At 37.9% G+C, this 25,033-nt stretch overlaps 1 protein-coding gene across 2 annotated transcripts in view; it reads left to right on the top strand.

The window, feature by feature from the left end:
• The first annotated feature begins 13,408 nt into the window (after positions 1-13,408).
• SULF2 (sulfatase 2) overlaps positions 13,409-25,033 on the top strand; it is a 97,123-nt gene continuing 85,498 nt past the window's right edge. Inside the window, exon 1 of one of the 2 annotated variants that reach the window (XM_058850538.1) lies at positions 13,409-13,533. The gene's annotated coding sequence lies outside the window, so the exon portion shown is untranslated. Of the gene's footprint in view, positions 13,534-13,730; positions 13,825-25,033 lie in introns of those variants that run through there. The other variant, XM_058850539.1, reaches the window with a different exon arrangement.

Raw genomic sequence — 25,033 nt, 5'->3', positions numbered from 1 at the left:
TTTAATAACAATGTCCACAAACAAACCACTGAGACACAGCTCCATGTAACACCTAGTTCGTATACTGTATACTTTGTAGATGCTAACAGTGAACAAGGTCAAGAACAGAGGTCTTCTTTCTTCCTTCCTTCCTTTTTTTTTTAATCAAAAAGAGAAGAAAAAAAACCTTTGCCCATCCCAGCAGAATACAAAGCAGTTAATTAATTTCTGGTTTGCAAATCCATGGTGTAAATGTACTCTGCTGTATTTTAAAATAGATATGTAACAGTTCACTTCTCACTTTGCACATAATCTTTCTTTCATAAAAGAACCAAGAAAGGGAATTTGCAGCATTGTGTGCTTGCTATTTACTTTTGCCATATGAAAAACCTCCCAAAACACAGAAAACACCTGCAAATATTTCCTACATGCACCAAGGAAACATTCAGTAACTTCACACAGAAAGGGGTTCCCAGGCAGTTACAAGCAAGCAGTCTGTGGGACAAGACCCTTAAGCAATTGTATCCAAGAGTAAGGACACAAATCCCAGCACACAAATTCCCTAAACAGAGAGACAGATATAAAGCCCAAATGAGAGCAGTAGCAGAGGGCACAGTCAAGTGAAATGTATGCGAGAACCAGTTCTTTAGTTTTAGAATATATGAATGAGCATATGTCTTGCTTTACCATCACAACAAAGAGAATTCCCTCAGTTCCAGGTAATTCCCTCATCTCCTGCAACTAGGCAGGTAGAGCAGAATAATGGTGTTTGTCCATGGCTCTAAATAATACTAGAATTAAATACAAAGGACCAAACTGGTACTGAAATTGCTGCTCATCAATAATGAGAGGTTGGTGACTAAAACTGCATAGATTCTGTACAAGACGATAGCACCAGTATTATTTCAGCACACAAAAAACCCCACAGTATTAGAGATCCCTAAAATGCACATAAATTCAGTATACTCTTGCCTTGTCCTTTTTTCCTTCTTTTCCTTTTTTGTAGTATGAGATGAATAGAAATAGACTGGGCCCACAATGCAGTATTTCAGCAGAAACTTAAGTTTCATCTTAGATGTGGCACATAATGCAGGACCAACTCATCCAAATCTTACCCATCCTTCTTTACAGCTAAATCATCTATAAAACTCAGAGACCAAGTCATATAGCCACATTGTATATCACCTCAATGCACTGCAACAGAACAATTGTAAACCTACTAATAGAATTAGATTGACAGAAACATGAGAGGTTTTCACAATGACACCAGTAGCAAAGACTTTCACAAACTGAACAGAAGTGTAAAGTGCTAAAGTTTTACAGTCCAGCATCAGTGCTGTACCACTGCAGGGCGGGGGAATATGAAGGGAAGGGAAAAGGTAATGGAAAGTAAAACAACAGACTTTTTGATGTGATGGATACAAGATACAAAAAGCAGAAAGAGCAACTTGACATATGATTAATAGTCAAAGAGCTTTGGGTGGCAAAATTGCATTAAAATGACAACACCAGCTATTTTGGCTTTCAGGCTACAGCAGAACATCTATTTATATGCAGTATCTCTTAATGTAACACACAACAGAATGTCTATAGCAGACAGGAGGCTCATAACAAGAATTCAAAACATCCAGCAAGGCCACTATGAAAAAATAACTAGTTCCATGATTATATGGAATGTTATCTCCTCTCAAGGAATGACCAAGGTTAACATCAACAGTAGGCTGATGTTTGCCAAGTGTTTTGAAGATGGGAAGCTGTGTCTGACAACCAGAGTTGGGTGGGGCCACGGGCATCAGTAATTTCTCCTTCAGTTTACATAAATCAGCAAAGGAATGAAGTCCTCTGTCAGTTCCTATTGCACATCTCAAGGGGCACAGCCTGGGCTTCAACACCAGTTGCACATTCTTGTCCCCTTGGAGGTCCTGCAAACCATCATCCTGACTCTTCCAACTCCCACACAAATAAAATAGAAAAATAATTACATGAAATAATCTATCCAGAGCCTGTAGTGTCTGCATTGGCTGGTGACCCCAGAGATCTTGTTACACATTCACATCATTCACAATACATTAATCTTGCTGCCAGTAAAAGTAATTGCTTAACAATTAACTTGGCTATTTATAAAGGTGTCTTACCCTTCATCTAAATAAAAGTTCTGTCATTTTGTGAGCCTTGCAAAAATACAGTAACCAAAGGGACATTTGGATTAAACAAGAAAATAGTGTTGGAATAGTGGGAATCTGCCATGATTAAAAAAGAGATCTAAACATGAAGTACTATGATAATTTATGAACTGTGTCATTTTCTCTCCTCAGTGCTAGTAGGTAATGAGCAACAAAATCCCTTGCATGTTTTGCAGATAAAATGTACTAAACAATAAGGCCTAGATTTCAGATTATTAGAATATGTAGCCCTGATAATTTATTCCTGAAACAGAAGGTTTAACAGACAGAAATACCTCAACAGAAGAGTAGTTGAGTCTATTTTTCTAAGATGGATAATGTGTTACTACAACACCACAGTAAAGAAGTTGTTTAACTGCCTATAGAAGCTGTCTGACACCCTGGCAAGTTTGCCATGCATCGTATAATGCAGGGCATTCAGTTCAATTTTACTTCCACTCAGAACTGGTGAATGGTGTTGATGTTATAAATGAAATAAACATAAATTTATTTCTCCTGCTTTTTTAAATATCAGTGTGCTTCATTATCTCTGTCACAGCCACTAATATCTTGTGCTATAATATGGATCCTTGGTCTTTTAATAAGAAGCAATGTGTAAAAAATATTCCAAGCGCAGTTTACAGACCTAAAGAAAACAGGAGAGAGAAGGGAAGTGAATTACTGTCTATGTCAATTCCTCTTCTCACCTGTTTGCATAGAAGTTCAGAGGGCATCACAGGTTGGATTTCAAGGCAGTTGTCTGCAAAAGCAAACATGAGATATATGGGAAAACCACCCACTGGGAGAAGAAAGGTGATGGAATCACTCATGTAAATAACCTCCACCTCCCCCTCTCCTCCACTGCATCTCTGCACTGGCTCTGATCCCAGCCACCACTGAAGGCTGGCTGCGAGAGCCCTGTGCCTGCTGGGTGGCTTTGGCAAGATGTGTTCCCCTGCATCTTCCCCTGCTTCCCTGCCGTGGCAGACTGGCAAGGCGGCAGCTCCATCTCTGCTTCCCCCCACAGCTCCTGGGGGTCCATCCTGACAGCAGTGATTTCTTCTGTGCTCAGGTTAGTGTTGGTGCTTTTGGGAGCACAGCAATGCATTTGGGGGTGAGCAGCTCCCTCAGATTTGCAGACAGGCATGGCTTCAAGGGTGCCATCAAGTCCCCGGGTTCCTATCTATTTTACTGTCGGATTAACTAAGGCATGGAGAAGAAGTTAAAATAAAATCAAAGTAAGTTAACAGAAGACTTCTAAGTGACTTCTTGATGACCTCAGGACTATATGAGTCATCAGTCCTCATTCCTTTCCCAGCAGTAAATCATTCCTTATGGGGTAAAAAGTTAACATTAAGCTATTGTGTTGCTGGCAGGGGCGATATCCTTTATGTAACCTCCTCAGATTGCCTATCTGTATCAAGTGCTGTGTGCATCACTGAAGTCCTTAAAGAACAAGGATCCCAGAAGGTCAAGACCTAAATACCATGTTGTCCTTCAGCCTGCAGGTAAGTGAGAACAAGTTTTCTCGAGACAAGTTTTACAGTGAGTCATTGAACACTTACTCTTCACATCAAAATCAATATTGATTTAAGGCTAGGACACAAAGGCAAAAACAAATCAGAACATGTTTCAAGCATCTCTAGAGAGAAATCTTCTTAGAATATGTTTACTTCCTTAAATAGCAGTCATCAAAATATAAAGTCGTTGAAGAAAAACATTAAACTGTTGTAAGAAGTGAGTTAAAAACAAGATCGTGGAAGTGCAGTATTTGACCAGGTGAAAATATTGTTTAATACCTTAATAAGAGCTTCTTCAGTTTCTAAAGATCCCAAAGAAAAACCTTTATGAAAAAAATGCACCTAAAATTACACAAATTGTGACAACATTAATTTGTAACATGTTTTTAGTACATTGGTTCAGAATTTCCATGCCCAATATTTGTAAAAATGAGAATTTCCACACTTCCACATACATGTTTTGACTGTGAATCTTCAGGAAGAATAAATAAGATTCAGAGTCCTTTCTTTACAGTTACTCTGATTATAATGCTCATAGCTATTCTCTTGCAAAGGGGCTGCAAACTTAATAAGTATGTGCATTTGTAAATTTAAAATTTAAAAATAACTTCTTTGCTTTCAAATTAATTTGGAGATTTCTTCATTAACTTTCTTCTCTGAAAGCTTTGCTATGATCTACCCAAGGAAAGGATCAGAACTACAGTGTCTACTCCGAGAAATTTATATGTATTAATATTAGGCTGTCTGTGTAGCACAGTAGGAAAACAACATAAAATTTTGTTATTTCAGCCACAGCAGATGAAACTCACTCTAAAAGACTTGAATGACACCAGCCCCATACGCAGAGTTGAGTTTTACCCACTTATATGTCTCCTGTGATTTGCAGCACTGTTTTCAGCTTTTTTAATTTCAAAGTGATTTTAGCACTTGATAACCCCTAGATGATTGATTAAATCTACTTGCTTCACAAAGCAAAACACTGTGGAGAGGTAGCTGAGGAACTTCTTTAGAGCTCACTCAAGTAAGACCAGAAAATGTGCATCAATTCCAATATATGGAGATTCAGTGCTTAACTGAAACAAGCATGGAAAGAGGGTGTAGGATGGATATGACAGCAGGAAAAAAACCTGTAAGTATCCTGCTCCTTCTTCATAAGTACCCTAATATTTGATTGCATAAAGATTACAGATGGGTCAATGAAATTTTCTTCCCCCTGTATTTACCAGGTAACACACAGAACACACACTAGATTTGTCCAAAACAGCAGAGAGCGTGCCTTTCACACGTGATCTGCCATGCGCTATTGGCAAATGGCGTCACTTTTAACATCAGAGTATCATTACTTCTAAAATAACTGCAGTATCAGGATACAAGTATTGGTCCCAGACAGAAAAATCCCTAGAACTGAGAACCTGCAGATCTGTTTCCAGAACACTTTTTTGATTGGACATTGCTTTTTACCTCAGAGTAAATGTTCACTTAAACAAGAAACATGGCAGGTGTAAAGACATCAAGAGAAGAGAGTAACTAGGCACTGGCTATTTCAGAATTCTGAAGAAGGCTGATCACAGACAGTAGGGGATCTGAATTAAATCACCCTTCTTTTACCATTTCAGCATAAATAGATATGAACTGCCATTCTACCAGCAGAATTTATCTCCTAAAGTAGCCTCTCAAATGAAAACATTTAAAATCCACATTGAATTCACAGGTGAGTCAGGAGTGTGCTTCCTTTTATTGTTTCTGTCATAAGGCACTTTACATTTTAGAAGTGCTATTGAACTACTTGTATGGGGCTAGAAATAAGGAATTGCTTTCTTTGTTTACTTGGTTTTGTGGGGTTTTTATTTTGTTCTTATTCCCTCTGGTAACCAGTATATCCCAATTTTGTCCTGCATTCCCTTCTGCTAGTTTATAAGTAATGTTTTCTTTTAAATGAAACTCGTTATTTGTATCCTTGGGGGAAATTATTCTTTTTCTTATTTAATCTGCTTAAATAAGCTATTGATTTTATTTTTCAAGGTAATTTAAGGTGGGAATATAGTTCTTATTTGGTAACTATGAGCCTAATGTTCTTTGAGTAAACAAATGTTATGGTTTCAATTTGTTATTTTTATCACCAAAATCGATCAAACATCAAGTACTACACACCTGGTTGGATTTGAAGACTAATTGTTTTATGGAGCAATAAGTGCCACCCAAGACTAAGTAATTACAAGAGGTGGGACATAATTCACTCCAATGGTACAAGAAGCTTGCCATTAAAATGTACCCTAAAGCAGGTGACAATGGGATAGCTGCACAAAAGAAATTAATTATAAATTCTTGGATGGCATTCTTTTATTGTATGAGACTCATTTCTCCTACAGATGCTGTCTGAGGGTGTCCACCTGAATGCCATGGTAATATTCCATCAGCTGCTGGATTGCTCAGGAATCAAAAATAGTTTGCCCCAATTGTCTTTTCACCAGGAGTTGTACTTTTTACTTTATTATATTTTAGATGTAGAACAGGAAGCAAGAGGAAAATGTTTAAATACAGCGTAAATTAAGATGTGTGACTGAAGACAGCAGTAAACCAATGAGTGTTTGTTATTGGTAAAGAGTGAAACTTGGAGCTGACTTAAAGCCTTAAGGAGCACATACCTTACTCCTCCTCATCTTACAGATGTGCTGGTTAATATTCCAGTGTACCTGTAGTACCACTGTATATATAAGTGAAATACAATCTCCAAATACCAATGGAAACATTTCCCAGGGATAACTGTATTAAATTCCTCAGGCATTTAAGAATAAAGAAATAGCATTTTTGCCAATTGACATTACTTTAGAAATATACAAATAATAGGAAAAATCCATGGACTTGTCAGAAATATCAGAATATCAGAAATATTCTTTATGCACATTCAACCCATATGAACTGCATTAGATTTGTGCACAATCTGTATATGCAAGAGTAACTGAGTAACTTCAGAGATTCCTCTGCTCTTAGTCTCATTTTTAACTTGCCTTGTTCAAAATGAAATCATCAGTCATGAGATCTGTACCATCTTTTATGGGATTATTTGATCTTTCCTATTACAAATACAATTAAAGCATGTCACTCATCCATATACATTGCATACATTTGTATAGGCATGATATATCGATACAATCACAACTTTGTGACTTTGGTGAAATTGCAAAGCTTCATTAGAAATGAGACAGAGAGCTCTGGAAGTTTTCAGATCTTTAGACATTCATTTATTGATTTAATAAATTTCATTTTTTTTCTGTCTGAAGGGTAGAGTCTGAACACTGTAATAGAACAATATTAAAGCATTTATTTTACCTTTTTTTTTCTTCTGCTGAAAAGCAGGTTTTTTCAGTTTGGCAGGCAGCCAACTGTTTCACACTAAATAACATGAACCCTGTCCTGCAGTGTAAAGCTGTCCATCTTTACGAAAATATTCAGTACTTTACTACAGTCCAAGGAATCTTTGCTTACAAAGTGTCCCTGCAGAAGCTTCTACAGCAGGTAACTTTGCAAAGAATTCTAAACTATATGAAGTACTTTCTCCCTCTGTCTCTTTGTCCCCACTGAAAAGACTTCATGCATTCCTCCTCAAGATACTTTTCCTCAATGTACTGGTGATAGAAAAAAAAATTCTACTAGTCTTAGTAACATGTCTCAGGTGCTGTCCTCTACCCAAATCCTGAAAAAATACCTTCTGTAACATTCTGCCAGACTCAATACTGTATCAAAATTGACACACAACGCAATTGCTCAGCCTCACTGGCAGCATTCAATTATAACTATGTACACTTGAAGTACATGACTATACTGTGCACTTCAAATTAAGAAATTTAGTTCAGTTACCAACAACAGTGCTGTAGATAGGCTCTTAAAAGAGTAACTTTTGGATACATATCATTCAGATCACTTAGGCTACCAGCTGAGAAAGGCAGGATCAGTGTTCTAAGAAAGACCCCTAAAAGGTACAAAGCCGAGGAGTTCAGTTCACTTTACCTAAAGTGAAGGCAGTTGGTGTAAGTGAAGGCATCCAGATGAGTGGATTCATCTTGATGAACTGGTCTGAAAAGGCAGACTCCATGTTATACAGGGATTGTGTCTAAAATTAAATCCATTTATGGTTAAATGCAGAAACCAATACAGCAAGCGGTGCTTTTAAAGATACAGAAAGTGAGAAAAGAAAATTTGTGAGCATGAGTGGGTAGTAGAAGAAACTTGATGACTCTGATCCTTCTGTCATCGTAGCAACCTGCCTTTATATGTAACATATCAAAAGAGAAATCTAACTTGTGGAAGGAGATAATGAGGATTTTTTGACCTCTGTGTATCATCTTGCACCTCAAGAAAGGCAAAGATTTACACCTACTATCAAGCATGTTCTTTGTAGCCATCCAAAGAGCATGCTTTCAGCAGCTGTCACTCCAGTACTGCCTCTCTGCATGTGCTCAGTACCCAACTCATAGCACAGTCCAATCTTTAGGATCTGTAAGAAAGCCCAACTGTTTAGAGGAAGAATTGTGTGCTTCACCAGAACTGAAATCAGAACTGATTCATTAATCAGTGGTTGCAAAGCCCTTTGAAACAGAAAAGTGCTCTAAAAGCTACGGATTGTTAATGCTGAACGCTTCCCTGTTAGCACTGGAGTAACGATCCAATTCCCTTAATGTGTTCTGAGGAAGGGTGTTGCCGCTGAAGATGAACAGATCACACGGACACGGGTCGAGGTGTGGTGAAGGAAAGAGCAGAGTTTATTTTCCCTCCCAGGATTTATAGGCTCCTGACCACAGCCAGGGATTGGATGGTCAGGATAACACTTTCTCACTGCACTGGCCATGAGAGATGCCCATCACAAGACGTGTAACAGAAAGAATGTACACATATCTATGTTTACAGTTACTGTCCTGGGAAAGTCTTTAGAAAACCATGTCAGCAAGCTCAGAAGCTGAGTTTTCAGGGCGACAGAAGGGGATAGGAAATATGAGATTGCAGTTACCAGTTACCACAGTTATCAAAGAACATGCAAAAACACGGTTTTGGTAGCTGTGTTTACACAGAAGGACTCATCTTGGAATCAAATAGACAACTATCTTACCTGCTGAAGTTTAGACAGCTATTTCCTTTTGTACTCCTTGTACCTCTTGCTGTTATTGTTACTTTTCTGTTTTTCCCCTTATAGATACAGTTGTTTGCCAGCAGAAGATATGGCCCTGTGGTGTAGTAACTTAACATGCCACTTACCGTCTGCTGGCATTTTCAGCACTTAGCACTGTCCATTCACATTTCTGCCTGCTCACAAGTGTCCGCAGCTAAATGACATTTCAACTGTTTTCAGTTCTGCATCTTCTGAGATGACTTTGTTTAGGTAAATATGCTACACATCTAGGCTAGGTCTTGCCACAGTTGAAATAGCACATTCATTTTCTTAACAGTTCCTGAGTCATCAGTGGCACATAACTAAAATAAAAAAAAATCCTAGCTTTTGACACTTTTTATAAAGTGGCAACATTCCCACGAATCTGCTTTGTCTTTATAACAAAGCAACTTCTTTATGACTAAGGCTCCAAGGTGTGTTTCTGATTAGTTTCTTCAGTCCCCGCTTGTTTTGATTTCTTTTCCACTGGGAACTTAACATGCAGAAAAAAAGAAAAAGGAGGAGGTGAGTTAAAATTCAAACTTTGTTTTTGCACTCACATGCTGAGTTCCACTTACATAGTTTTGGCTAGCTCATTTCAGAGAACAGCCTGCTGCAAGGTCTGGAACTAAATCCACGGCCCAAGTTTGCACTGTTTGGATCTTAGAGTTTGCTTTTACCTTCACATTGGTATTTAATTACTGATGCTATTAATGTAACTTGATCTGTCTTTATTTGGAAAAGGGAAGTTGGCAAGAACAATCAGATTTGTTGGATTGATTTAAGGTTAATGGATCTTCAAAGACATTAAGGATTAAAAAAACTGATTATAACAGCTGGTGTATATCAATATTTTTAACTCTGCTGAAAGCATCACCCTAATAGATCCCATTTCACTCAGCTTTGCATAAAGAAATGATGGGGAAAGAAAATTACAGCACAACTATATGCAACATGCACACAACCATAAAACCAAAATTCTTAGGGCAAATATGTACTGTGAGAATGGCAAGAGATGGTGTTTCCTGAGCTTATTGTGTTAATGAACACGTACTGCACATGGAAAACACACCAAAACAGTTTTTGAATACTTTCTTGGCGATATCAGATCCTCATGTCACTGAACTCCCATAAATAGGCATCTCAATAATGCTTTGTGAAGAAAACCAAGGTTTTCAGGGATACAGTGTTGTTCATCATCAAGTCTGTGGAAACCTGTTCATTCTCCACCTTTTTTCTCCTGAACTATAATTGCTCGCAGCTTTACCTCTGCACACAGTGTTAATGCACTACTTAACCAATGAAAAAAAGTCTTATTCTCTAAATGACTTTCACACAGGATCTTTGATGATTTTAAGATGCTTACTATATTTGACAAAAAACACTGCCTAGGTTTTAAACCTTATTTTGCACTCTACAGACTGCCAAATATCTGCTGCTTAGAATGAAACAGGAGAAAATGCTGTTATATCCTAGAATCATAGGTTTGTGTTGGAAGGGACCTTACAGACCATTTTGTTCAAGCCCCTTTGCCATGTGCAGGGACATCGTCCAGGTTGCTCAAATCCTCATCCAGTCAGGCCTTGAACGCTTCCAAGCTTGGGGTATCCACAGCTTCTCTGGGTAACCTATGCCAGTGCTTCACCTCCCTCAGAGGGAAGAATTTCTTCCTAATATGGATCTAATCCTGCCCTCTGTCAGTGGAAAGCCATCCTCCCTTGTCCTATTACTCCAGCCTCCTGTACAAAGTCACTCTCCAGCTCTCTTGAAACCCTTTAAGCAGTGGAAAGGTCTATAAAGTCTCCCTGGAGCCTTCTCTTCTCCAGTCTGAACACTGTCCCCAGTTCTCCCAGTCTGTCTCCAGAGAGGCACCAGCAGGTCACCCTCCTTGTGTTTGGAGCCTCAGAGCTGGATGCAGTGTTCCAGGTGGAATCCCATAGGAGCAGTGGAGGAGGAGAATCACCTCCCTTGACCTGCTGGCCAGCCAGCTTTTGGTGCAGCCTGGGATACAGCTGGCTTTCTGGGTTGCAGCACATATTGCCACATGTTATGATTCACAATGATTGGATGCCTATATTCAAAGATGTTATTTACTAGTTAATTTTTTATAGATAAATAAATTCACAGAACACTGTTGCTAATATAGTGCCCTTCTTTAACTATGACTAACCCAGATCACACAGATGAAAGAATGATTCACAGGCAAAGTTCAGCAAACTGCCCAAGGTCACATTCCAAGGTACAGGCAAGTAAAAATACAGAAGAAAAACCCTAAATTGATCTTGCCATATTAACATCCATGACATACATACATGGTGTGTGCGCGCAGAATCTGTCATATTGTTATTCTATACAAAAAAGTAATAAAAGGGTAATTAGGAAGCAGAAAGAGTACATATTTTAAAAAAGGTAAGCAACTGCCTTTGCTGTAATAACTTTTTAAATTAAACCACTTAATAGAGAAATATTACTTTGAGACTTAAGACATAAGTTTTTATATTTACCAGCATTGTTTATTATAGCAGTGGACTGAAACACACTTACCTGCCTATGCTTTTAGACTTTGCCAAGATTTCTTGTACAATTGATCAAGTTATTTGTATTTGCACTGTTTCAGAGGTCAGTTGTGTGCCTATATGTAGTTTTATTTCCAGCCATCCTTTGTCTTCCATATATGATGACAGGATGCCCTTCACTCAAGTGAAGAGCAATTTTTCATGCATGTATTTGGAATGTAGGTCATTTTGTTTAAGCTGTTAGAAGGAATTTATATATATTAATAAAATCAATAATAAAATTCCTAAAGTAGTAAGACAAAACCTTGCATTAATGTTAAATATCTCACAGAATGATTATGATCAGTCTTGATTAGAATATATATGGGAATAATTTAGGCTTCAGAATAGCTTTATAAGATTAATGGAAGATTCAGTACCCAACTTATCATTCTGGTAATTATAACTATATAGAAATCATTCCTTAAAAATATCTTGTAATGACAAATCGTCCCTTTGATTTAGAGGCATTACACCTGCATATTGAGGACAAAATTTCATGCATTTGGAGTCTCACAGAAAAGATTGCAATCACTTAATTTTGTGTACTTTTTAGACTTCTTTTGTAATAATAAGATAAAACTCAGGTGTGTTGAGCCCCTTTAGAGCAAAGATAAAACTTAGTGGGTCAGAAATAGATCCCATCTTCGAAAGTTTCTATTTGGAGTAACATATCGAACTACTTACAAGCCATGTCATAACAGCATTAGTATAAAATACAGCTGTTTGGCTTCTAGAAATTATATTTTTTTATAATAAAAGAACCTATGATTAATTTAATTTATGATTAATTTATTTGCAAGATTATCCAGCTTATTTTGACCCTTTGACATTCACCCCATCATAAAATTGACTGTACATCAAATCCACAAGTCCTGCAAATTGTGTCTGGTCCATACTCTGGTTTTAAATCTAGAATTTGACACTGTTCTGGTGAGAAATAAGAATCTGACAGTTTCAAAAAATGAAAAAAAAAAAAAAAAGGACAAAATTTGAACTTGTGTTAAGCCATTAAAGAAAAGCACCTTTTTTCCTTTACAGAGCATGAATCTCAATATTATTTTCTTAACTTTAAGTTGTTGAAAGTTGAGATAAATTTGCATATTTTTCTTGGCATAAATTCCTAAATAAAATAAATTAAAATATTAGTCTAGAATCTGTTGGAATAAAGCTGGTGTCAGTCCCTGGATTTTCTCTGCAGAATCAACAGGTATCATAGGCACCTGATTAAAAGCATGATCAGAGAGGTCTGTAATAAGGACATTATTAATATAAAAAGAGAAGTAAAATAGGAACTATAGCTCTGCTTTCGTGAAATTTTACACCTGCACTGTAAGTATCTTAACTACTGTTGCCTGTGGTGGAGACCCAAAATCAAGGATTGGGCACATAGATTGTCCTCATGTTTGTGGGGAAACCCTCTGTCTGGGAACGTGAAAAGCTGAAACTCAAACCTGTTAAATAGTGAAAGAGACTTGACTATTTTGGGAGAACTTGCTCACAAGACATGTCTAAGTCTAAACACAGACAGATTTTAGCCCTGTTTCTAACACTGAAGCAGGATGAGACACCTTTCTCCGTGCAACATCCCATATAGAGAATTCCGGTTATTAGGTGGAAGTGGAAAAATTTTATCAGGTAGGGACTTTATCGCCTGCACACCCGAGGAGGATCGGTCCCACATGCAGCTCCTGCCCCCTGGCATACCTGTCCCTCTCGCTGCCCGAGCTGGCGCTCCTGAGGCGGTGTCCGGGCGGGCGGCGAGCGCGCTCTTAGGGGAGCCGAGCACTGAGGGAGAAGCGGCGGCACTGGGACGGGGCGATTCTTGCCGGGGGAAGGAGGCGGGGCACGGCCGCAGCCCCTGAGATCCACAGGACGCAGAGCTCCTTGCAGGGGCTGCAGAGTCCCTGCAGGCTTTCTCCTCCTCGTCTGCGCTTGGGCGGGAGCCCCCGGCAAAGGGCTGGGGGAGGCGCCTCGCAACAGATGGTTCAAGCCGACTCCCGGCTCCTGGCGCGGCCCGCATTGGCCAGCGGCGCGGGAAAGGGCGGGTGCGCCGCAGTGGCGGCTCCGCGGCGGGAGCGCAGCGCCCACAGCCTAGCTCGCTCGCCTCCTGCCGGGTTGCCGAGACCACCTCCGCTCCGGAACGTTGGCCGCCTCTCACGGCTCCAGCACCTGTGAGTGTCCGCCCGGCGGGACTGCGAGTGGCGCCGCATCCGCGCGCAGCCCGCCCGGGCCCCGGGGCTGCTCCGGCGCCGGGGCGGGGGAGGCCCGGGGGGCGCGAGGCCCTGAGGGCGGGAGGCCCGGAGGGCGCGAGGCCCTGAGGGCGCGGCTGCCGCCCGCGCTCGCAGCCGGAGCTGCCGCTTCCTCCGCTCTGACCGGTGCGCTGGGGAAACGGGGAAGGGCTGCGGAGATTCTCCCCCGGGTGGGAGACGGGATCCATGCCGGCGGGTTTTTATCAGCTGTAGGTGAGGGGAAACCCCCAATCCCGATTCCTTCTCCCCTTTCCCTTTATTCCAGCTTTATTGATGCAGAGCCACTTGTAGTGAGTAATTACCGGGTTTCGGTCCTCGGCGCTCAGTGGGGAGCGGGGGACGGACTGTCAGGTGGAGAGCTAAGATGCGGGGGAAGCGACTTGGCCAAGGTCGCTTTGTGAGGCAGTGGCAAATAACGTGCTGTACTAAAAACTTCTGATTTTTAGCCTTGTGCTGGGCTGTTCAACAGCCCTGCAAGGCGCCAGACATAAATCTGGTTGAGCTGTAAGTAGGACTCTAATTAGAGTTCTTTTTGTTGTTTATTTTTTTTGTTGTTACTTCTTGTTGTTGTGTTTTAAAATTATGTATGGATATTAAAGCATGCAGAGGTGCAGCATCTGTGTCATCTCCTTCGTTTTCTCCAGCCTTCAGACATGTGAATGGATGCATAAGTAATTATGCTTTTCTGTGACTAATGCTAAATTCAGTAGGAAATTACTGTTAAAAATACTATGTTTTTTCTAAAACTTTTACCATGGCAATAAATTGTTTTTTGTTGTATTTCCCTATTAATAGTGAATGTCATCTTATACCATCAGAGAGTTGTTGTGAAAAGCCCTTAAATTGGTTAAGTGGCAGCTGCATTCCAAAATTAACCTGCAGTGCAATAGCTTTTATTCTCAGTGCATGTGAGATGCAAGGCATGGCAGGCCATGCTTTAAGAACTTACACGCTGGAGTATAACGTGGTTGGGTTCTCCAAAGGGTGCAACCGGAGTGTTTCTTTTGGTGCTAGCTGTGTACATAGCAATTCTCTTTCCCTCTCTCTCTCCTCTCCAAGAATAATTTCCATGAGTGTGCACAAAGATATTCTGTAGTTTATCCCTGCTAATGTTGGGTGTTTCTTGCAAATTTCTCATTATGTAAAACTGACACCTATGAGGATATTTTTTAGGTTAAAAGTGTTATTAGTCGGAGTCAATCCTTTTTTTAACTAATCCTTGTATTCCATAAAGTGTCCTACAGCAGTGAAACTGTAAAGTTAAAATGTGCTGTTCAAAAGCTAGACTGCCCCTGCTGCCATTTCAATGTACTTTAGCTGCTCCTCTTGTTTTGTTTTGTTTTTTTTTTTTGGGGGGGGGGGTGGTGGGTAAGGAAATTGAATACTAGAGAAGTTTAGTAAAATGCTCAAAATGCTAATGTAAGTAGGACAGCTTTATTTTTAATCTTTAAATAATGTTAAAGCTGGGAGCTCTCTACACTCTTCAACACAAATAATGTAATTCAAGGACAGGTTTCTGGTATCATGGGGTTTTCCTGGTGTGGATATTTTGTCATTTGAATTTGGAGGGGTTTGTAGGTGTTTGTTTTAGTCTCATTCAGAAAATAGAGTGTTTTTCTCAAATCCTTTATTAGATTTTTTTCCCCTTGGACTTGGATATTTGAAAAAAAAAAAAACGACAATTGTGCTTGTGTTTTGGCTATATAATATTGGGTGGGTTTTTTTCTTTCTACAATAGATTCCTTGCAAGGAGTCTTTATTTTGGGTAATTTCTAGCTGAAAGTATTTGTCCATACTGCATAAACTTATTTGATTAGTTTGCCCTTTCACTATCATCTTCTCCTTAATTTCTTATAAATGGATAGGAAAATGTCTAGCTTTTTTTGTTTTTGTTTTTTTTTTTTTTACCTAAGTAGCTGATATTATTTCATTAAACAAAATGTTAAGCTGTAATGGATATTTTCCTCTAGCTATGTTTTGTTTTTCAGAAAGTCTATGTATTTCACTATTGTGACTTCCTTTTGAGCATTTCTGTTATGATGATCTCAGGTTGGAAGAGTTAGGGTTGCTTATCTACAAACAGTAATTCAAACAGTCTTGGTGATATCAAATTTGCGAATATAACTCATTTATGTATATAAATGAGTAAGAGCCTTCTGTGTTGTGAGAGAGAAGGTGATTGAATAAAGAATCTCTTTTGCTGTGTAATAGAAATATGTATTTTTGAGATGCTAAATTTAATATCTAATCTGAAAAAACTCTACAACTTCATGTAAATTTATATTTTACCTTCCCTTCAAAATTGTTTTTAGAAGTAATTAATTTGAATGCCAGCTATTTCTAGCTTACTACTTTGTAGATAGCATAAAATGATTAAAATATTTTTCAAATAGGTGTAACTCCTCAGTGAAACACAATATTTTTTTCACTTTTTTCCTCTTAACATACTTCCTTCGGCCATCTGAAGATGTTGTCTTACTGTGAAATTTAGAATTAAATGAAAGTAAGATCAAGAACTTCTACAAACCTATCAGACAATCTTGGTTAAAGATTTCAGTGTGATCATACTTCTGGGAAGAATGCTCCATACCTTTGCCAATTTTCATGAAGAGTAGATAAAACCTGCCTTTTCAGCTGTCTCTTGCAGTATTCCTGACAGAACACATTTGCATTTTTTTATCAATATTCTCGGTCAGTTTCTTAGGCTGGAGTGGACATAATAGACATGTGGGCTTCCATATAAAATGGATGTTTCAGTATGCTCATGTTTTTGAGACTATCTTGGGTTTATTCTAGTACAAACCATGGTTTAATTTGGAACCTGAAAATCTTGATGAGTTTATCTTTTTTTGTTTGGTTGGGTTTTTTGTGTGTGTGGTTTTTTGTTTGTGGTTGGTTTTGTTTTGCCTTTTTTTTTTCCTGTTGCCCCCCACTTCCCATTTATATGAATTTCTTATACACTGGGATTTTTGATTAACTTCTGGAAACTGTCTGAATTTCTCCATATAGTTTGTTGCTGGTTAACTGCTTCTCCACTGCCTGTCCCCACCGCTCTTCCTCACTCTTCACTTAAATGATGTATGGGAAGAAATTCTGAAATGATAGTACAAGTTCAATCAGGGAGAATTTCAGCTAATTAGTGGTTGACCTCTGTAGGAAGAAAAAGGATGTATAGTATTTCTGAATTCTATAAGAATCTTATTCTAGTTTTTCTTTGTTATTTTGTATTTCTGTGTATGTTTTCCAGCCTTAGTTCACCTTTTGCAGTAAAATCAGAATAGTGGCTCTAAGTTCAGTGATTTTAAACCGTTTGTGGAACTGAAATAAAAGTTTTAATGAGTAATCACTAGTACTGATTAGCCATATTTAATGGATTGTTGGGAGAGTGTTAAAATGAAATTAATCTATCAGGCTATAAGTTGCTGCTAACCTGTATATAGTATTCTGAAATGAAGGTTGCAACTTTGTGGTGATGGGTAAATAATTGTAAATTCACATACGACATGAATGGTCTTATGTATCAAGAAATTATATAAATATTAGATGAAATTTCGTTGGTCTTGAGAGACTTACTCCATTTAGAAATGGGTAGCACCTTATTTCAAGTTCCTGAAAGGAAAGCAATTAAATTGCCTGTCTTATTTGAAGATTTTAGGCAGCAGTCATTGTGAAACACTGAAATTAGTGATCCCTGAGGTAGGAAGCCCTATAAAGAGTGTCGTTCTACTATGATCTGACAGTTCTGATAATCTCTGTAACTGAGTCATTGACTATGACTCTCCAGCTTAATGGATTAAATTGCTGTATATAAGAACTTGTGATTTTGAGTAGTATTTGGAAAGGAAGATTGTGCATCTGAAAGATGCTGTGTTGTGTCAGAAGCTGATGTTATTTTTAGTCTGGAAACTGAATAAGGAAAATACCTGATGGGTTTTTGGTGTCTGGAAGTCCTGATCAATTGACCTGTTACATAGATTTTCTTAGATCTGCTTATAGAGTTAATATTTTTCTTCTGGATTCTGTCTTTGTGGTTGAAGTGCTAACAATGTGAAGTTCTTTATGCATTTTTTATTGCAGTGTTACCACAGAGTTTCTGCCTTTCAGTGGACAGAAAGAACACAAGTCAAAAAGGACAGGAGTGCGTTTTAGGGTGGGGTTTTGCTCTGTTTTCATAATTTTAATGAAAGTATCCTAAACTCATACATTTTACTTCTGTGACTGAAATATGCAGTCTGGAAAATTGTAGCTTGCCTCTAAGGAGGGTTAAGGTACCAAAATCCTAAGAACTAAAATTTCAATACTTCTGCAACAACGAATACTTGGAAGGTGCATGATTAGAAGACTAGTACTTAGTTTTTCATTTTCCCTTGTATTACAGTACAGCACCTTTTGAAGGACTTCCTAAATAACTGGACTCCTTTATGTCATCCATTCTTTGTCAGAGAGAGTAGTCAGTGTGGAAGACTTGAGTGGTTTAGAGAAAAATTATATGTTTCTGATCCTAGAAAGCTTTTTTTTTTTGTAGGTAGTATGTGCAGAGACAAATTACGTTACGAAATGTAACTCAGTTGTGCATACAGAAGTGTGAGACAATATGGTTGCCATCAAAGACAGCACTGAGTCTTATGCCTTCGAATTCTCTGGGTAAATCTTCATCTCTTGTTGGACATCTAGCAGTATCATGATGCATTGGTGTCTGTGGTCCAGTTGGGGTCTTCCAACTGTTCCAGATCCTAGCACACTGATGAAAGTGGAGGCATCTGTAAGTGTCAATAAATGAATTCTAACTAGTACACCTAAATCTCTATCTAATGATCTGTCTTTAGTCACACTTGTGTGATAGTCTAACTGTAAGATCAAAGCAGTCATTAAAAATTATATTGAACTATCTTGCCTGTGATATTTGCATGGGTTACCTTCTCGGTGCTGTCTGCTGGAGAGCAGGTTTGCAACCAGTGGACCTTAGGATACAGTACAAAACCCTGTAGGTTGTGTGGCTGTTCACAGTATGATATTAATGCTTTTAAATTAGCAACATCAGCAATATTAATTGATTTTTTTAGTCAGACTGTGACATTTGTTTGGTAAAATGATCATTAAACATGTGCAAACATCCTATGTGCAATAAAAGATCTTTGTGCCCTGACAAATGATAAATGAGAAAATTGCAGGTTGTAGAAAAATGTAAATATTCTTTTGGAAGCTGTTCTATGGCAAGACAAAAATGTTCCCCTCTAAGCAATGGAGAATTCATTTTCACCACTGTAAATAAAGCTGGAGACTGTTTTACATATTTAATCCGTGTGTTGGTGTCTTCCTTTCTTTTAGGCACTGCTGTTGAATTGGGATTTGTCCTGGTTTTGTTAGGCAAGTAGTCCAGCACTTCACTGTAGGAAAGTGTTGTAATCTCAATTTGCTCCTCTTATAATCTTCTGGATAATTTAGAGACTGTCTTATGTTTTCATTTTTAACAGTTTTAGTTCACTTGTTAAGTTCTTTTCTATCAGATGGCCACATGTAATTCTAACTTACATGTTTAATTGGTGAATGCATTAACCTTGGCTTCAGGGAAGGCCTTTAGGGAAAGGCTTAATCTAGTTTCAGATAATCCTTGTGACTTTTCCTGTCTTTAGCAGAGTAAGGATTTGTAGTATCACACTGTAGTACTAACACCACTAGCTACAGAACATAAAAGCTTCAACAATGTGATGCATTTAGAGTAGCTTATTACCTAGTACAATTTATATTTTATGGCTTCTGCACTAATGTTCTAAAGTGTGATTGAGTACTATATTTCAGTCAGTGCCATTTATCTCATTAAAGGTACAGCTGAAGTTACTGCACTATCAAACAATAAACTGCGAGTCCATACTGCTTTTATCTTGTAATATGGCTGCAGTATGAAAAGGACCAGACAGCCTTGATATTTAGTAATTTTCAAAATTACAAAAATAATTTTCAGATGCCTCAAATTTTTTTGCCAGTCTTTGCGAGAATGGAGATGTTACAAGCAATTAAAAGAACAGTTATATTGAATTTCAAAAAGATTGAAAATTACTGGAAGATTTAATTTACCAAAAATATTCTGTGAATACTGTGGTGGATAAAGCTAAGTTAGTCCCTTGCTTTCATTACATGTGTGAAGAAATTTAATGGGAACTATGTAGTAAGGAAATTTTATATCAGAAGCAGAGAAGCTATTAACACTAAATTTGAGCTCTTGATTTACATATTAGTGTATGCTAAGCAGCTTCATCCTCATCAGCTGGTGTGTAGTTGGATGCTATTCTGCCTTATAAATAAACACACTTTAGGCAGCCTCTTAGAGCAAGATGGTTGACACTGAGCACCTAACATCCATTGAAAACCACTGTTGCAAAGTGGTTTAGATTTAAAACAAACGTAAACCAAGGTCAGAGTTTTCCAGTGTGCTGATTATCCTTATAGACATGTGTTCATAGCAACATAAATTTAAATATCTCGTCAGTATGGGTATATAGCACATATGTCACTAATCCTAAGGAATTCATTGTAGTTATGTGGTGTAGTATTTAATGAATTTTTCAGTTGTGCTTTTGAGTTTAAAAAAAAAATCTCCAAACCAAACCTGAAATAAAATTTGAAAGCACCATAGGTAAGGACAGTTAAATGTCTTTCAGAGAAAAGCATGGTCTCTGTTTTAAAAAAATCTGCTCTGGATTTATCTCAGTGACTCAGTTAATTTGACTGTTGATCAGTCTTAATTTTTATTTTCTGGTGAGAAAAGTCTCACAATTAGCAGATCAGGATTTTAAAACAGTGAACCACAACATCTCAGTTCTTATACTCTTGATTTCTATTTCTTACCCCTTCTTATATGCTGTGAGAAAATGAACTGTCTAGTTTTCATTTATTTTGCACAACACAAACTAAGCTTATTAAGTTCAAGTCAATTAAAATGAAATGTTTGAGCATATGTCAGCTTCCTAGAAAATTGTATTGTGTAATCCTGCACTTCACTACTCTGACAAGCTGAAGAAATGTTTCCAGTAGAGGAATCAATCAGAAGAAATGAATCATCATCTGTGGGAAGATGAAGGGGGAGAAAAAGGCAAAAATAATGTCCTCAATAAATTAATTTACCTCTGAATGAACTCCTGCTACCTCTAGAATGGTTATAACCTAGAATAGACCCTGATTCTGCAAAACAGTATTGACATTGTTTGTTATATTCACCTTCTGTACTTGGCTGGCACGGAAGGGAAGATCATCAGCTGCAGAAGTCACTTCCTTCAAACCTTTGATCCCAGATTCTATTCTTGTTCTACAGTAGCCATAGAGGAGTGTCTGATTCCTCTTGGTTAAATGTATCTCCAGTGTTGCACTATGTTCTGAAGGAAATAATCCAAGTTTACTTTTTCTATTCTATTATCTGCCATTAAAGAAAAAAATTTTAAACTTCTGCATTATCTTCTTTCCTTTGTTAGTATGTATTCTGTAGAAACCACTAAGAGAGAAGTCAATGTACTTCAAGTGGAAACCTCTGCAGAAGATATTAACTGTTCTTTGTGATAGGAACCTTAAACGGAGTTCCAAAGTGAAATTATTTACTGCAGATAGGAACTTGTGGTTTTATTTCTAAAGTAGGATTTAAACAGTAATCCTATTCATAGTGCTTATGTTGCAGAAAATGCAAGGCTGATGTTAAAATCACTTCCAGTACAATGCAGTTTGCTGCAAATTCTTCTGATCTGTCAAACTTCTACTTGAGTACTTTGATTTGTCTTTCCTTCTTTAGAAAACCTTGTGTGACAATTTCAAAGTAGTTAGTATCTTTAAATGACAGAAAAGAAGAGAGGGCATGCCACAGTAGCCACTTTCCTAGCTATGTTCATGTTTACGTGGTTGGGGGGCTTATCCATTTCTGCCATACTGAAAAGACCAAGAATGTTGCATATCTGTTTCAAGGCTTTATTTTGGGCTGGGTTTATAAGCAGTATTATCATGCATGTACTGAAGGTGGAGAATATATTTTGAACAGTGGAGTACCTCAGTTTGTATCAGCAGAAATTGGAAAATTACTTGGCATGTATTTTATTAGTCTACTTAAAAAGGTATTTTTTAAGAATGTCAAAAGTAAAGATGGTACTGGGCCACTGCAGATAAGTAACACTCTGGCCTAATCCAGTATTCTTATTCTCACACCAAGGCAGTTACAGAGACCTGTCAAGCTCAGTATTTTGTCTCTTGTTGCAGCTGATAATAGGCACATGTAACAAGAATACAGAGGTATAATACTGAATATTATATAAAGTAAAGAGGTATGATACTGAGAAGTCCCCATGGATCAGGAGGTTCTACAAGTTGTACTGGGTTTACATGTCACGATTAGTAACCCTTGATGGAATTTCTTTGCCTATAAATGTATGTTTTCACTAAATTGAACCTGTACTACTGTTTTAACAATTCTTGACAATTTGTTTGGATTGTAATTTTTCACAAAGATTCTTGAAGCTTTCTTCTGGGTGGTAGTTTGCAGTTTTGAGCTCTTTGTTGAGTATGGATCAGTAAGATGATATGAAGAGAAGGGAACTAACTTGAAGATATGGGCGTAACTATGATTAGAATAAGATTGTTTAGGAAAAAAGCTAAAAAGAGATGAAATAGTTAGAAAAATGGCAAGTTGAAAGATAACATTTCCAATGAAAGAAAACACTTAATGATTCTCTGCGACTTAATTTTAGAAAAACAGTAAGACTTGTTAATTTAAAACTGTATTCTAAGTCCAATGTAAACTTTGTATTCAGAAGCAGCAGCATTTAGAATTGCTTATCTGATGACCTAGGAATGTGTTTGATATATTGTGAAGGTTATTGTGTTAAGCTGGAATATGGTAAGGATTTCTTTGACTCTTAGTAGGTGTAGAGCCGAGGCACCTAATAAACTGATTTCCCAGGAAGCCTTTTATGGGTTGATTTACTATTGTATTGTAAAAAGATGTCTCAGGAGTGTAATAATATTTATCTGGCTGTATATTTTAGATTTTACTGAACATTCCACATCATCTGTTGGAGGATGGGGGAAAACAAATTCCAGACGATGACACTAAAGCATATGGTGTCAAACCATATTGTTTTGTGGGATGGTTTGCTGGTGGTTCTTCTGATGTCTAAATGCTATTATGTTTTACATCATCTGCTGCAGAAATTGTATGTTCATGTGATTCTGAAGCTCGGCTGAATGGAGACTATGGAATGGAATTTTGTTAAATACTGATTTTTATTATTTTTTTTTTCCAATTCTGATCTTGATGGAAGTTTTGGCAAGAGAACTGATGAACCACATTTCTGTAGCTCTGCATGAAGTGAAGAAAAGTGTTACGTTTCGAAGTTACTAATGCAGGTGCTATTTGTCTCTGAATTCTAGAAAAGATACATGCTTGTTTGTAATAAAAATTTTACTGCCGAGAATTAAAAGTCTTGAAGTTCTTGCCTAAATCTATTTATTTCTTTATTCTATCTAATCCTATTTCAAGGCCTTAAGATCAATCTATTTGAAAAAAAGAAAAATCAACCCCACTGGTTTGAAATACATTATACAGGATTCTGGATAATTCATTCAGTCTTTCAGAGTCCTCTTTAGTGCAGACTGATGCAAATATGTTGGGTACAAACAGATTCTAAATGTTTATTTAGTATTGCCAATTCTTGCAGCATTGGGCTGTTTGGCTTCTCATGTTAGAGCTGCTGAGGTATGTTGTTCATAAGGAACTGTATTGAGATAAAATACTTATATGTTGATCAAACTCATTAAAACCTAATGCTTTGGGTTTTTTCCTAACCCACAAGACTTTTTTGACTACTTTCTTGCCAACCCTGTTTTGGAGGAAAAGCTTACTTAAATATTTTCCAGTGTATATAAAAAAAAAGTCAAAATCCCAGACTGCATATGATGTTATTCAGTATTTGTGCATGTATTTGCATATTTAGATTCGGAACAATTTAAATTGTATGCATGTGTGTGTAGACACTGTATTTTGTTTCATCAAAATAATGTGGCATTGGTTTAAAGTGGTATGAATCATGACAGACATGGTGCCCTGGTATCTAAGATACGTCAGCATGCTGATAAGTTACTTGCTTTCCTGCTGTGAGAACTGGTTGCTGTATTTGATTCTTTAGCCGAATACAAATGAAATTAAATCTGCAGTGACCTATATTGTGCTATAGCTAATGACCCAGTTAACCTCTGGTTAATTTTCTGTCTCTTGGTGTCCTGGGAACAGGGACATGTTTATTTCAGTAACCACAAACCTTTAGAAATGTGCCACTGGCATTTATCATTCCAGAGCTCTGTGTTTTAACAGAAATTAGCTAATGGGCCATGGGGGTCTGCAGAAGTTGTAGAATGCCAATGAGGAACTTTCTTTCACTTTTCCTCCACCCTGATTTACATGACTAAGCTTTTAGCTTTTCTTGATTTTGTTTTTGTTTCTTGAGTATTGATCTGTCTCCTGTGGAGGAAACAAACTATTTGCTTAAAGTGCAGGAGGACATTACTGCTGGCAGCTTCCCAGGAGCTCCTCTCCTTTTCATGCTTTAAATTAAGCTAGAACCAGTATAGATGTTGGTAGGGAAGTTTGCAACCGATGCAATTCTATTATTGAATGGCTGTGTTATGCAAATAAATCTGAATATAACCATAAAATAATAATGAAGATCTTGTCTAAGGGCAGATCTGAATACCACTTTTCTGATGCAAATTGGATTCTCTGGCACCTGGGTGGTCTCATCCATGAAATATATGGGTTTTTTAAGGAAGTGAGGTTATACAACAATCGGCTGAAAAACGCAGGATAATTATTCACACCCATTGGTACTAGCAGTTCATACTGTGTCACAGGTCTATTAAGTAATGCATAATCCAAAACAACCTGAGCGCTTTCAGACAATTAGAACATTGAGTGCCTACAGGGTGAGGCCTTGAGAAGCAGCTGTTCTAGAGCCAATCCTTTCTGAGCAGTCTGTTCCTTGAAGTCTTTACCACAAATTTCCTTTGGAGATAAAATCCTTGCTTATATTTTGTTTTGCCTGTGGCAGCAACAAGAACAGCTAGAAACAACTTACTAAATGCTCTGCAAAAAGCAGATGGAAACACTTCTGAAGGGTTCCTGAGTCCTTTGTTGTCCATGTAGAGAGATGGGTTTGGCAGGGGAGTGTGAAATTTTGGGCTGTTACAGGACAGACACTTATTGTGTGACTTTCAATGGCGTAAGAATTGCTTCTTGATCATCATATGTTACAAATATGCAAAAGCTAGAGGGATGGGAGAAATTTCCATTAACAGATTCTTGGGAACTTGGTCTGTTCAGTCAGGTGGCTTAGAGCACCACACCAAACAGGCAGCGTCTTTGCTCTGTGTATGCTGTGTGTGTCCTGCAATT

Source organism: Poecile atricapillus, chromosome 15 (genome assembly GCF_030490865.1).
Source record: "Poecile atricapillus isolate bPoeAtr1 chromosome 15, bPoeAtr1.hap1, whole genome shotgun sequence".
Lineage (NCBI taxonomy): Eukaryota > Metazoa > Chordata > Aves > Passeriformes > Paridae > Poecile > Poecile atricapillus.
The sequence above is the reverse complement of the archived record's forward strand: the minus strand, read 5'-3'. Positions and strand labels throughout refer to the sequence as shown.